The 14,789-nt window shown below is 39.3% G+C and overlaps 1 protein-coding gene across 4 annotated transcripts in view; it reads right to left on the bottom strand.

Annotated features, from left to right (window-relative positions):
- Cpq (carboxypeptidase Q) overlaps positions 1 to 14,789 on the bottom strand; it is a 429,801-nt gene that overhangs the window by 209,199 nt on the left and 205,813 nt on the right. The gene's annotated exons all lie outside the window — the stretch shown is intronic.

Raw genomic sequence — 14,789 nt, 5'->3', positions numbered from 1 at the left:
ACATGCTACTTAAGAAGCTTACACACACACACATATACATATCTATATATCTATGTATATGTGTGTGTGTGTATATATATATATACATATATATATGCAAGAAATCTAAATAGAATAATGGGGGAAACAATGCTTACATTGTTTAGACACCTTACACCACCAAGGGAAACATCTAGTGCCAGGAATGGGCTACATCTAGTTGAGTCATTGACTAAAGGGGCCCCATAAAAAGCCCCAAATATCTTAGGCGATTGCCAAGCCTATTGATTTCGGTACACCAACAGATGGTAAAGCCCTATTGCTGAAGACAGCACTGGCTTATCTTATCAAACATGGAGAAGTACAGCTGGTACATAACTAGTGGCTTCACCCCTAGTGACTATCTTTCATGGTACTGGGAGTTACTCTGTACACTACCAGAGAAGAAGCATAACCATCAATCCAGCATACGAACTCTGTGATTGACAAGAGTGACATGCCTGTAAAAAATGCTGGTGCAACAGAGGTACAAAATGTTGTGGGAATAACCAACAATTATCTGATTTGACTTAAGGCCTAGTCCATGAAGTGGAACCCTGACATGGCTAGGATGGGTAGAACCTGAGACTGGATAGGCCATGGTCCTAACAGAAAACCAAATACTATTATTCTGTTAAGAAACACAGCAATAAAATAACTAATGACATTCTGCTATGCCCAAAGACTGGTGACTCACTCAGCCATCATCAGAGAAGTTGCTTCTTGTAGTAGATGGGAATTAAAACAGAGACCCACAACTGGACAATATTCAAAGAGTGAGAAACTTTGGATCATTCAGTTCTAAGTAGGATACTTTCATCAAGATCTCCCCTACGGGCTCAGGGATATATGTGGAAGAGGGGGCAGAAAGATAATAAGAGACAGAAAGAATGGATTACTCCAAGAAAATAGTGTTCTCCAGACAGAACGGGGCTGGCACACATGAATTTACAAAGACTGTGACAGCATGCACAGGGCCTGCACAGGTTTAAGCCAGGCAAGTCCCAGTGCTGAGAAGGGAATGCACACATGGGCTCCAAATCCTAACCAAAAAAGCTATCTGCAATTGGTACCCACTTGAAAGGGAAAAATTAGTCTTCTCCAATGGAGTCTCATTGGATATATTAACCACACTTCAGGATAGGCCCTATGAACAGTAGATACTCAACACAAAATAAACTCAATGGTATTTTTGTAGAAATTATTTTTTTGGTCTCATATTGCTTTGCTTGGCATTTTTTGTTTTCCTTGTCTTTTGCTTGTATATTTTGGTTTCTGATTTTTTGGTGTGTGTGTGTGTGTGTGTGTGTGTGTGTGTGTGTGTGTGTGTGTGTGTGTGTGTGTCTGAGAGAGAGAGAGAGAGAGAGAGAGAGAGAGAGAGAGAGAGAGAGAGAGAGAGATTCTTATTTTGTTTGTTTTTTAAAGAGAGAACAAAAGGGTGTAGAGTTAGGTATGTAGGGAGGTTGAGAGGATCAGAGTGGAGTTGGGGGAAGAAAATGGGTGATCAGAATATATTGTATAAAAAAATATTTAAAAAATCAAAACCAAACCCACTATGACTCTCAAAAGAATGCAATCCTTACTACTAGAGATAAAACCTTTGGTAATCTTGTTTCCGAGGGTTCCATGTGTAGTTTGGAACAGCTAGCTAAAGAACCAAGCTCCTGAGACAGTAATTCTGTGAGTTAGTTAGATTACATAGAGAGCTGCAAATGAGATGAATTCTGTATTGCAAGTAGCCCTGAACAAATGAATAGGACGGGGTTTCTAGTCTTTAAAAAACCAAACACATGATCAAAGCATTCAAAATAAAGGGAGGCAGCAGTTTTCTTGACTCCTCCTCACATGAAGATACCCTAAGGAGTTCTAATCAGTAGCCACTCTCTGGACATTTAGAGGAACATGTGTCCCTTTCAGTCCTGTGACTTTTGCGTGTTGATTCTCTTGATCTGGGATTCATATGAAGCTCGGATCTTAGGAGGTGACAATGATTGTATTTTTATTTTCATTTCTCTTGCTATAGAAACACCAATAATTTCTGAATATATCTCAGAAAACGTCTATGTCCTATTTGATCTCCTGATAGCAAAATTCAGAAAGGCTAAGATTCTCCCTTCTTGGTTTCTGACTGCTTCAGCTTAGGGATATTGCTGTATCTTACCTCAAGCTCTGACCAGACCAGAGCTCCCCACTGATTTTTCAGTACAAATAAAAGATTGTTTCCAAGCCAAGGGATTACAGCAAAGAAGCCTTTTCCTGAAGAAGTACTCCACCATACACAGCTACTGAATTATCCTTCTTGTTTTCAGTGGATTTTTTTTTTCAGTTGGAAGCAGACTTGGGCAGCTGCATCTCAGAGCATAATTCACTCAAGTGCCTGTCTACACGCTACTGAAACAAAAGACTACTTCTACAGTATAAGGACAAACATAGGGGGCATGTAAGCATGATTCAGAGACAGATTCCAAATTGTGGAGTCACTGAACTATGCTGAAGAATATTGTGGAAATAGAGAACTCTATTACTGGAATTAAAACAAAGAGGTATCAAAAGACAAGACTGGTTTCCAGCCTGGCACTGAAGCTGAGAGACTGGCATTGACAAAAACAAAGAAGAGATAGAAAGATGAACATCTTTATTTAATCTTACAACTCAGGACACAGGAGTCATGCACATTAACTCTTTCACGGCACAGCACTACTAAAACCACATTTAAGCACTGTAAGGTATCTCATTTTTCATCTTCCTCCTACAAAATACAGTGGTCACATCTGCTCACCAAATCTTAAGTAGGCTTGAGAAAACAAAATGTTAACATTTTTTATTTCCTGGTCTTGGAAAGGTCTGGTCTTGTCCCTGTCTTATCTTAAGAAGCAGGGTGGGGGGCGTGGTAGAGGGGTAAGCACCTAGGCTTTTAAACTATCACTCATTTAAGCCAGAGGGATCTTCCATCATTCTGGAGGCTGAGAAAGCCCTCAATACCAAGGATTATCAATAGTTTCTTGGAAAGTCAAGTGCAAAATGAGGTTGGAAGGGGAGAAGAGCCTCTCACTAGGAAGAAGTTACAATACAAATACAGGTCTAAGATAATTTGCAGTTCCTTAAAGGCAAACTGGGTTGAGGAATTTAGGGTCTGTTTGTTTTCAGACTCAGCAGAAAGCCTTCAGGCCCTGGATTCCTGAAATTAAAAACAAACCCAAATCCAAAAAATCTGATGTGCCACCCTCAGACTCAGAGAACAATTTCTTTTCCTCCCAAAACCCGTCCTGCATGTATTCAGTTGGGAACAAAGCGATGATGTGGGACCTCTTTTCTCTTCTCGGGAGTCAGTGATGTAGAGAGTCCAGCAGCTTGGCCGAACACAGCTGGGTGGGTGCAGCCTAAACACTCTGGGTTGTTTGCTTTCAGCAACTGGAGAGCTTAAAGATAAACTGCTTGGCTGGGATTTCCTACTCAGTATACTGTGAGCAGGAGACTTGATTGAAAGGCAAAGAGAACTGATAGATATGCTTCACCCAATTTATAAGTTGGCTTATTTGCTGATGAGAGCAAGGTTATCCCACCCCTCCCCCAATACCCTCATTTATACCAGTGTCATAGTCATAGCTTATTCTTAATTCTAGGTAGGTAGATACCAGTCAGTTCATAAGAAAGGAATGTTAACTCCTTGATATTGAATTTTCTGACATTTGATTTATACTATTATGCCAATGTTAACTCCATTTAATTAAATTGCTTTGCCTTCTTTTGAAAAGCATGACAAAGGAGGAACATTATTAGTGTATAAGTGCCCTGGGGTTTGAAACTGAAAGAGTACTTTTCCCTCATTCTCTGTCTTACGATATTAGAAGATGCTTTCTGAAAGGAAAAGATGGGCACATCAATCCATGAAATGAACTGACTCAGTGGTGGGCTGTAAAGCACTGTGATGAACTTGAGTTGTGTGTGGGACCTGCTGGTCTGAGCCTGAATCATATCAATATGGACTGTCTCCTTTAACAGTGATCTGGTTGGAAGAAGGCACAGTTACATGATAGCATAAGGCATGCACAGGATAAAGCCAGACAAGCTGGAGTGATAAACTAGAGCACTCTGAGATTAAACAAAATTCATATCACTTTAGTGCTGAGTGTATTTAAAAGGAAGGCATTTCAAATCTAAGCAGGCAACAGAAGGTGGTGGAAACATCTTAGCCAACTTGGTTCCTGGAGTATAAAATGCTTCTCAGATATATTTCCAGGGAAGGGTAAGTGGACCAGGGCCACACTCACCTTGAGGACAAATGATGTAGTTAGAGCTCCAGGAACCAGGCCTTTCCTGGTATTAGAAACTTCAGAAATCCAGGGTGACCCAGGCCCACCCTTACTGTGCCTTGAGTCCCAACAAAACCTTCAGTTTCAGGGAACTGACAGAGTCAAGCACTATTGGATCAAGATCCTGTCTGGGACCTCATCTAGTTGCTTCACATTTGTGAGGAACCAAAAGAGAGGAATCATGCTTATCTTCCCCACAAACATCATCAGGAAGTCAAGCAATTATCTCAGTCATTCACTCCGCTTTCCCAGGGCATCATTGAGAGATGTAGAATGATGCAGAAGGCACTCTGAGAAGTAGTGCAGGACATTGCCCTCTGTCCTGAAAGCAGTACATAAACGGAGTCACATGGAAGTGTGTCCTATTTAACTCATCAAGGGAACATTGCATAAGCTTACTCAGAAAACTGCTCTGAATGTTTGTTGTTAGTCTGCTGGCCAGGTTTCTCATGCTTAATCCCATTCATCCCTTTACAGAAAAATTTCTCATTTATATATATATATATATATATATATATATATATATATATATATATATATATATGACTGAAAGCAGCAAGCAGAAACAGGACTAGATGTCAAATTCTTCTAGAAATCTCCACTTTGGTTTCTAATGAGGAGTCTGTAAATAGTAGGCATACCATAAACATCTATAGAAGGAATGATTTGTTCAGAAATTTAACTTGCTGGCAAGATTTCCCCATCCACAACCAAGACTGACAGAAAGGAAAGTTAGATGGAAGGTACAAAGAAGAGACACGAATATCAGAACTAGTTGAGGCTGCCCAAGAGTGAGGAGGAGGCTGCACACAGAATGGAGTCCATGTAACTCTTCAAGCTGAATGATCCGAAGGCTGTCAGTGATTCTGAGAACTGAAAGGTGGTGACCAGCTGATCTCCAGAGCACCTGGAGCTAGAGGGCAAGGTCAGTTATAACTGTCTTTGAGAGTCTTGGCCACTGTTATCTGGGTCTTTGATTAAAGGATCCCAGGTGGGTAGTATTTCTCAATGCTGGCTACACAGTGTAACCATCTGAGATTTTAAGAAGGCATAAGCCTGAATCCTAACCCCAAGGCTCTCATTCAAGTGATTTGGTATGGTACACACCTTGTGAGAGAAAATGTAGTTTAACAGCTTCATCAGCTTCACTCAAGAATATGAAGCATTGAAGTGACAGACACTGGGGAAGCCACATATCAGGATATACAGGTTTAACAATATTCAAATGCAATGAGAGAAAGGAGAAACATTCTTGATATAACACACTATGTGTTGGTAAACAAATATAGAACATCTATAAATGAATTCCAAAAGGCTAATTTACTGATTTTTTTAACTCATTTTGATACATTTCTTGGGATTATTTTAATCCCAAATAGATTATTTTTCATTTATTCAATAAATATTTCTAATATATTAATTAATCACAATTACTTATTCCCAGCTCCCTAATCTGGTGTGTGTCCAGTAGAAATGAATATATCAAAGGGTGCCTTGGTGGCTAAATCACTTGTTATGCAAGCATGAGTACCTGTTTGAATGCCCAGAGCCCACATAAAAGCTGGCTGGGTGGAAAGTTTGGAGGGAGGAAAGGGAAGGGAGAAATGTTGTAATTACACAATCTCAAAAATAAACAGATAAACAAACAAGCATAACAGTAAAAAAAAAATGTGGGTGTAGTAGTATGTATCTGTGGCCTGAGCACTCATGTGCTCACACAATGAAGATTAAAACAAAACAAAATAAAAAAAACATTGCAAATTCAGTTCGAAAGGGTTAATAAGAATCTTTTTAATGGGCCCCAAAGAGGTGGTATTTAAATGCTGGCACTGGAAAGCATTATCTAGGGAAGTATTTCTTTTTATTTTTTTTCAATCTATTTCATAGCACCTGGTATATTAAGTTCACCCACCTAAGTCCTCAACAACATGTTATTATATCTGGTTGAGTTTAACCTCTCCCTTCTCTTTGAAAATGAGCTGAATAAGTATTTCCTCTCCAACTTGCCAAGCATAAGTGTCTGCTTACTAAACATAGGCTCTTACAATCTTTCCTCTCCTCTTCCATAATGATCCCTGAGCCTTGGGGAAAGAGAGTATGATATTAACGTCCCATTTAGAACTGAGTGCTCTACAATTCCTTATTCTCTTGACTGACCAGCTGTGAGTCTCTGAATTAATCATCAACTACTGAATAAAGAAGCTTCTCTGATGAGGGCTGAGAGCTGTACTGATCTATGAATATGAAGATAAGAACTTAGGAACCAGTTTATTGCTGTGTCCACTTAACAAAACATTAATATTTGGTTCTCCCCTAAGAACTATAACAGCCAATGAATGCTTTATCACTTTCCCCTCCTTTCTCTTTCATTTTTACTTCCTTTTGTTTTCTGGAATCATCTATCAAATAAATAGTTGCATTCAATTCTTAGTATAAGGTGTGTTTTTGGAGAGCCAAACAAAGACAGAACAAATAATCAATCCTAAGTTGACCAGAGAAATAAAACTTTGAGAACATGCCATGCACAAACATGGTGAACGCTCAGTAATGACGGATGGATGGACGGACGGACGGAGGGATGGATGGACAGACAGACGGAGGGATGGGTGGATGGATGGATGGATGGACGGATGGATGGATAAGAGTGTGCTACTAGAAATCTAATATTACTACAGGAGCTATGGCAGACAGTAACATTTGACAGCAAACAAAGAAAAAAAACTGTCAGAGTAGGAGGTTTCCACTGGCCAGGTTTTAGGATGTAGGTGAAGGATTCTTGTGGAAAGACATGATGATATAGGAGTGGAAAGAAGGCATTTTGTGGACTTGTGGGGGTTAAATACATTTAAAAGGAAGCTCTTTGAGTTCTCAGAGCACATGTTTAACTTTCTAGCTAAGGTATGATTCAATTTCATACTTTATATTGCTTCCTTAAACTTCTTTGCATCATAATTTTAACAATTTTGGCTAATGTATTACTTTTAACCTTGAGGTACAATTCTGATTCACAGAGCTGATATTTTAAAACTTAAGCAAGGGTAGTTTAAAGCTAAAGAAAGAGAATATCAAAGTCACAGTGGTAGAAGGTTTCTCTGTGCCACTAAGAAGCTTGCTGTGTCCTTGACTAAATGTATCCCTTCAGCTCGTCACTGCTCAGATGACTTCACTGTGCAGCAGACTTCACAGGCTCACAGAGACGTTGTCAAACTGCCCACAGTTTCTACCTCGACTCTTAACTCCTTTCCAGCTACAGGAAATTCATTCCCAATGAAACAAAGGATTCTGATATAGGGTAAGGGTCCGTGTTTCATAGTTGTCTCAACTGTACAGTCCTGCCACCATCTCAATTTTGAAAGTCAACGAATCTTGGGTTCTGCCACCCCACAGGACTCCTCTGACACTGCCTTGGGAATACTGAGTCCTCTGCACATTTCAGTGGCCTTAGGAAAACCAAGCATGTATACATTTATCCTAGAGATACTGGCTCTTCAAATATATGACGACGCATCATATAGTCACTTGAGTGTTGTCTCTAATTAGAATGGAGGTGACTAGATGGAATTTAGTTAAAAATCACTACATTTAAGTGGCATTGTTGCATTCTACAAAAGAAGGATTTCAAGGGAGTCCAGGATGAAGGAAACACTGATTTATAAATTATACTCTTGCTTCTAACTTTTTTTTCAAGTCCTACTAAACAGAGAGGGTAAACAATAAATTGCCCCTGTTTCATGTTGCAGGAAGCAGTTAGTCAAATAGTTTCCAATCCCATTTGGCAGCTCAGGCCAGAACATGGAATTCCCAGTAGTCTATCCCAGTCCAAAAGAAAACAGAGAAACAAATTAGGGGTTTAATCCCTGCTGTCCGATGAACCCCCACTGTCCCAATCACATGCTGCTGGACAAACAGCTCTACAGGCCCAGCTTGCAAAACACATTTGCAGCCAGCCAAAGGCCGGTCCTGCCCTGGCCCTCCATACCGCAATTTATCGATTTGTAAAAACAGTTGGGAAAGTATTAGCGGCTGAGCATGGTCAGGAAGAGGGCATTATTGCTGTTACTGTTTATAAATACAGGCTGTGACCCAGTTCCAGGGAAGATCACACTTTGGAAGCATCTTTTCTGTTAAGTGGAAGAAACTTAAAAGTTAGATACTCTGTCATCACACAAAAGCTACAGAGGCCTCTGAAATTAATTTTTTAAATTTAATTTTAAAAAGACCATTGAAAGTTTATTATATTCTTAGGGAGAAAGATGAGGTGGTCTACATCCCTTGAAGTCATTTTTTTAAAGAGCTACAGAAAACCTGTAGTTTTTAAATAGGAACATTTTGTTAAATGAAGAACTACTCTGTGATAGTTTTGAGGGGGAAATAAGTGGAAAAAGAAGACACATTGATAACCTAAAATAATAAGAAAGAAATTCCACACCAAATGTATTATTCAAATATCTCCTTCCTATCTATTCTTGTTTCCTCCAAGACGTCTCTGAGTACAGGTTAAAAATTAAATTGTGAATGACTGTAACAATGAAGTTAAGATTACATGAAACTATTCATATCAGATTTCTTCCTATATCACTTGAGACATGTGTTTTCAAATTTCTGCAAAAGTCTTCTAAGAATGATGAAGAACGGTGTGGGGATGGGGAAAAGCACGTTTTCATAGAGCTGAGAAGCTAAAGTGCAAGCTTGTGAACCGATCTCACTGGCTCAGAACAGTGCTCGGGTCAGCATTCTCTCTCCATGCTATCCAGACTCAGGGCTTATCATAAGTTCTCTCTCTCTCTCTCTCTCTCTCTCTCTCTCTCTCTCTCTCTCGTCGTGTGTGTGTGTGTGTGTGTGTGTGTGTGTGTGTGTGTGTGTGTGTGTGTGTGTGTGTTTTATGGATGAATACCTAAAAGTTGATCTAGCCATGCAAAATGGCAAAAGCACTAGAATAAAATAATAAACACAACAATATTTTGTTCTTTACTTTTAGTGGAATGATGACAAACAAGTATAAGGCAGTAGATTCTGAAAGCTGAATGATAAAAATGCTCTTTTAAGACCTGGCAAGTCTGTGTTTTTTATCAGCCCAGAATGAGACGACTGTCCACATTTTGAAATGGCAACCTGCACATACAAGTATAGATGCTTCATTCCCAGTAAGGGGAGAGTGAAGTGAAACATACAGGTAACAGAGAGGAATTTAAATCAAATAAATTTGGTTTACACTATACCTGTCCCTTAAATCATTGTGTGCTTATACAGACTCTCTGAGCTCCACTAGCTTCTTCTGTAAAATGGAGTTGATGGTGATGATGATGATGATGATGATAATGGTGATGATGATGATGATGTGGTTCAACTGATCTACATAAGTAATTTATAAGCTAACTTATAAGGGATAAAGTAAAACAAGAAATGCTAGTCTAAAATTTGCTCCTTGATACCAACTATATGAGTTTTCTAAGGCTTCTATGACTAAATATCACAGATGGGAGATGTGAACAACAGAGATGTATTTCTCACAGCCCTAGTTTGGCAGCTGATGGTCAAGGTACTGCAGGTTTGACTTCCTTTTCACTTTGGCTGTCATCTTTGCTTCATTGTGTGGTTATGTGCTGGCACACACCTGGCATCTCCTTGTTCCATCTCCTCCTCCTCCTCCTCCTCCTCCTCCTCCTCCTCCTCCTCCTCCTCCTCCTCTTCTGTTTTTTTGAGACAGGATTTCTCTGTCTAATAGCCCTGGTTGTACTGGAACTTGCTCTGTAGACCAGGCTGGCCTCCAACTCATACAGATCTGCTTTTGGCTCCTAAATTCTGGGATTAAAGGTGTGCACCACCACTGCCCAGCTTCCACTTCTTATAAAGACATAAAACTTATTAGATTAGTCCTTACACTACTGGCCTAATGGTCCCATGATCCCATTTTACTTACTCATCTCCTTGTAGGCCCTATATCTCTAAATATAATCATATTCTGAGCAAGTTAGTCTATGTTTGGAATTGGGGAGAATAGATTTCAGGTCAGAATTGCATCTAAATGTGTGCTTCGGTACAAAAATGAGTTGGTGAAGGGCTGGGATACTGAGACAACGCTGAGGGCTGATATGCCAACTAATTAGCAGAGTGCCAGAATTAAATTATAGCATTTGTAGAGAACGATATATTATAATTGTTAAGAAAACAAGTCCATTACCAAATAACACATTTATTTACACCAATGTCCTCACAACATTAACCACTAAATGGAGTAGCTAATGGACTTTAGATCATAAGAAATGATTCACACAGCTACTCTTTGCTTTGGCTGATAGAACAGTCTTTCAATTTAATAGGGCTCAATGAAGCAAGGGCCACTGCTTCCTGAGATTGCTATGTTCAACTCCCAACCTCTACTCTCCAACATTTTTCGCTAAACTTTTTCCAAATTATTTCTGGTAACAATCAAACAACATCTTGGACATTATAATAGTTGTCATGATAGATAATAACAAACATAGGCAGCAAGAAGAGCTCACCACTTGCCAAGTGTCTGCTAAGTATGTTATAGACATTACCTGTTTAAGCCTCAGACATGTCAATAATGCATGCCTTATTTTTTTGTTTAATTTTTAAAATTTTTTCATTGGTGTTTTGCCATGGGTGTTGTGTCCCCTAGAACTTGAGTTACAGACAGTTGTGAGCTGCCATGTGGGTGCTAGGAATTGAACGTGGGTCCTCTGAGTCATCTCTTCAGCCCCATGCATGCCTTATTTTAACAGCAAAGAATCTGAGGCTCAGAGTTAGCTGAGTTGTGAAGCCGTCAACATTATAAGTCAGTCCTACTTCTAGAAATGCTTTCCATTGTTAAAAGTGAACATTTCTAAAGACTTGGACACACCAAAATTCCAGCCAGTCAGTAAAGAAATGAAATTTAAGTATAAAGATATCTCTACTTAGTAAAACTCAAATTTTTTGGAGGAACCTCCCAAATTACAAGTCCTTGGTTTTCTCAGTTCTTCCTGGGTGATCTAGGAATACTGTCTTAGCAACAGCACAGTTGTGCTGCATAAAATGGTGCTTAGCCTCAGAAACACAAGATTCCCATTCAGCCTGCACTATTGTTTTGGAGATGGTGCCTGGGCAAGTGTGATGATCTTAGTGGTTTCAGCACCTGCTTAAAGTTAATGCAATCAACCTAGTGCTGTGTGTGGACTCCTCAGACTCACTAGTGAGTATACCTCACAGGGTCTGGGTAGAGCAGAGTTTATGGTGTACTTATCTTCACTAGATAGTAGTTCTTGCCCTAAATGAGCTCATAGGCCAATGGGGAAAATGCATAGAACTATTACAGTAGAGCAGGGAATATGCCTTGACAGAGGGGCGCAGGCTGAATGCTACTTAGATTTCAATTTAGATGAATGGTTGGACACAGATAAGATTTAAAGCATTGTTCCTGGGAAAAGATTGAGGTGGGGCAGGAGTAGAGGGAGGGGATGAGGCTAGCCTTGATTGCAGGTCTATCAATACTGTTTTCCATCTTTAGCTATGCACTCTGCCTTGATAAATATCAAACACAAATTTGAGAAGATAATCATGTGAACAATCTTACTGTAGAAGACACAGTGTGCTACTCTCAGTCAGTTAGCAAGTGAGTGGACTCTACCAGGCAAAAATGAACAAAGCCTGTACTGAAGTAACTTTATTGTAGTTGATAAAGTTGTTCCTTAAAAGGATAGAGTTAATGGTTCTGAAATATCAGCACATGTATATTAGAAATGAACAATGAAGGAAATGGATAGTAGATAGTAGAAACTGGGTTTCTGTGTGTGTGTGTGTGTGTGTGTGTGTGTGTGTGTGTGTGTGTGTGTACTAAAAAGCCAGAGGATAAGGCTTAAATATGGTAAAGGATTAGAGTTGGAGAAATGAATGTGAACTCAGTGTAGCTTCAAACAGATTCAGGTGCTTATGTATAGAAATATTAGTAGATGTGTATCTGGGTTTGTATGCACAATTCACTTTTCAGTTGGAAGAACCTGGAGGCAATGGCATTCAAGTAGCAACAAGCATACCAAGCCATTCTTCAAAAAAAGTCTGGGCTTGGGAAGGAGATAAGTTAAATCCAAGAAAAACTAGGATGAAAAAGTAAGAAAGTGAAAAATGACAACAATAACAACAACAATAATAATAATGAGATTATGTTAAAGGGATATAGGAGAATATTGAAGAGCTCTCGAAGCTGAGACAACAAAAGAAAAATTATAAGTGAACTAGTACCAAATAATCACCCCAGGTATGAATAAACATTCGTGGACTAAATAAATAAGTAGAAAAAGAAGGTAAACTAGACAAATCTTCTTGCTAGAAATTACTAATAATTTATAAAGATACTAGGACCAAAGGAGATGGTGAATAACAACCCCCACACACTCATTTGGAATACATATATCAATTATAGAAACTATAGTATGCAAACAGGAGAAAAAGGAGGAAATTTACAGAAGAGCCATCAAAGAAAACCACCTTCAAGGTTAATATTAACAAAATGAACCTCCAAGGTTAGCATTAGTGGAAAAAGTGAACTTGTGTGGTCCAACAAGAGCAATTTACTTCTGTGGTCTTCCCCCAAGAATACATTGTCTAGTCTACCAGGTGTTAGGAAAATGGCAGAGAAAATCCAAGTTAACATCCTACAAGATATCTCTTCAAAATTAGAAAGGCCATTGAAAACAATGGAAGTCTGAGACTATGTCACTCAAAAGAAATGACTTCCAAATAGAGTGTGAAATCCCAAAGAAGATCCGGGAATAGAAAAAATTAGGGGAAAATTGAGGGACTTGAATAAAGTGTGGAACTTTAGGTCAAAATAATGCTTCACTATTGGTTAATTGTCTATGACATGTGACATACTGATGTAAGATATGAGTAACAGAGGGCACAGAGTATGTGAAATTTTGGAACTCAGTATTGTTTTCAAAGTAATTTTGCAAATTTAAAATATCTAAATTTAGATATAATTATCATATCTCTACTTCCCACATTTTAAACTCACAAGTTCTTTAAACGCTCACAAGAAATATAGTGGTGAAATGGAGAATATTATGTTTTATTTATGATTTCTTTGATACTAGAACTTTGGAATTGTTTTTTTTACTTTTTGTTAAATTTTTGAGAATTTCATGCATTGTGTTTTGATTGCATTTGTCTGTAGTTTCTCCCTCTAACTCCTCTAAGATCTGCCCCCACCTCCCTATCCACCTCATCTCCATTCCTTCTTTTTTGTTTAATAACTTATTATTTGGTCCAATTTATGCTGCCCATGTACTTTTGGGTGTGGGGCCACTGACTGGAGTTTGTTCAACCTATCACGTACCACACCTTTAAAGAAAAAATCATTCTCTTACTTTTGGAAGCCTCCAATTGTCTATAGCTCCTCAGTTAGGGGATGAACACTTTCCCAATCTGTGTTACAATGTTGACTGGCTTGATCTTATACAGGTCTTGTGTAGGTATCCATAGCTAGTGTGAGTTCAGGAGTGAAGTGGTCCTGTCATGTCTAGAACACACAGTTTCCTTAAACTACAGAATCTTATATAACAACCTTTGTTGTGCTTTCAAAGTGCTGTAGACATTATGACACATAAGTAGGGAATAGAAAATGGAGGCTCTCGTAGGGCACCTTGTCATCAAACTGCTTGTTTTTGCCAACTAAACTAAAAGAGGATTCATAGGAAAGTTGTGGGGCAGTTTACTGAAACCAAGGTTAAACTACTCACCAGATACTGGGAAAGGATAGCAGAGGTAGGTGGTTGAAGGCTGACGAGGGAGCTATTTTGGCTTCTCTTAAAAGAATTCCCCTTAGAAGAATCAGTTCTATGTATTTTCAATGTTGAGGGTTCTGTTCAAAGCTCAAGTTCTTAGAACAGAGGCAGAGAATTTGGATGGCCTATCTTGATTCATCTGACCACTTCTAGGCAATGGAGAGCTGTATATCTTTACTGGAATGCCACTGAGCCTGAGTGCAAAGTGAGAGGCTGAGTTCTAAGAGTAATCAAGATTCTATTCCCAGAAGACTTAGGTGCTGTGCAGGCTGAAACATCAGCTATCCAGGTTCCTTCAATGAACTTAAATACAAAGAGAAGATTGAGACAAGCAGAGTGTTTAGCACTAAACACCCCTGTGCTGGCTAGTCATGTATCAACTTGACTAGAGTTATCTGAAAGGAGGAAGCCTCAACTGAGAAATGCCTCCATAGCTCTGCCTGGCATTTTCTTAGTTAGGAATTGATGGGGAAGGGCCAGCCTATTGTGGGTGGTGCCATCCCTGGTCTGGTGGTCCTGGGCCCTATAAGAAAGCAGGCTGAGCAAGTCATAGGTAGTAAGCAGCTTTCCCCCATGGCCTTTGTATCAGCTCCTGACTCTGGGTTCCTGCTCTGCTTGAGATCCTCCTCTGACTTCCTTCCATGATGAACAGTGATGTGGAAGTATAAGCCAA

This window comes from Peromyscus californicus, unplaced genomic scaffold (assembly GCF_007827085.1).
Source record: "Peromyscus californicus insignis strain IS unplaced genomic scaffold, ASM782708v3 Scaffold_20__1_contigs__length_68692818, whole genome shotgun sequence".
NCBI lineage: Eukaryota > Metazoa > Chordata > Mammalia > Rodentia > Cricetidae > Peromyscus > Peromyscus californicus.
This window is presented reverse-complemented; position numbering and strand designations above follow the sequence as displayed.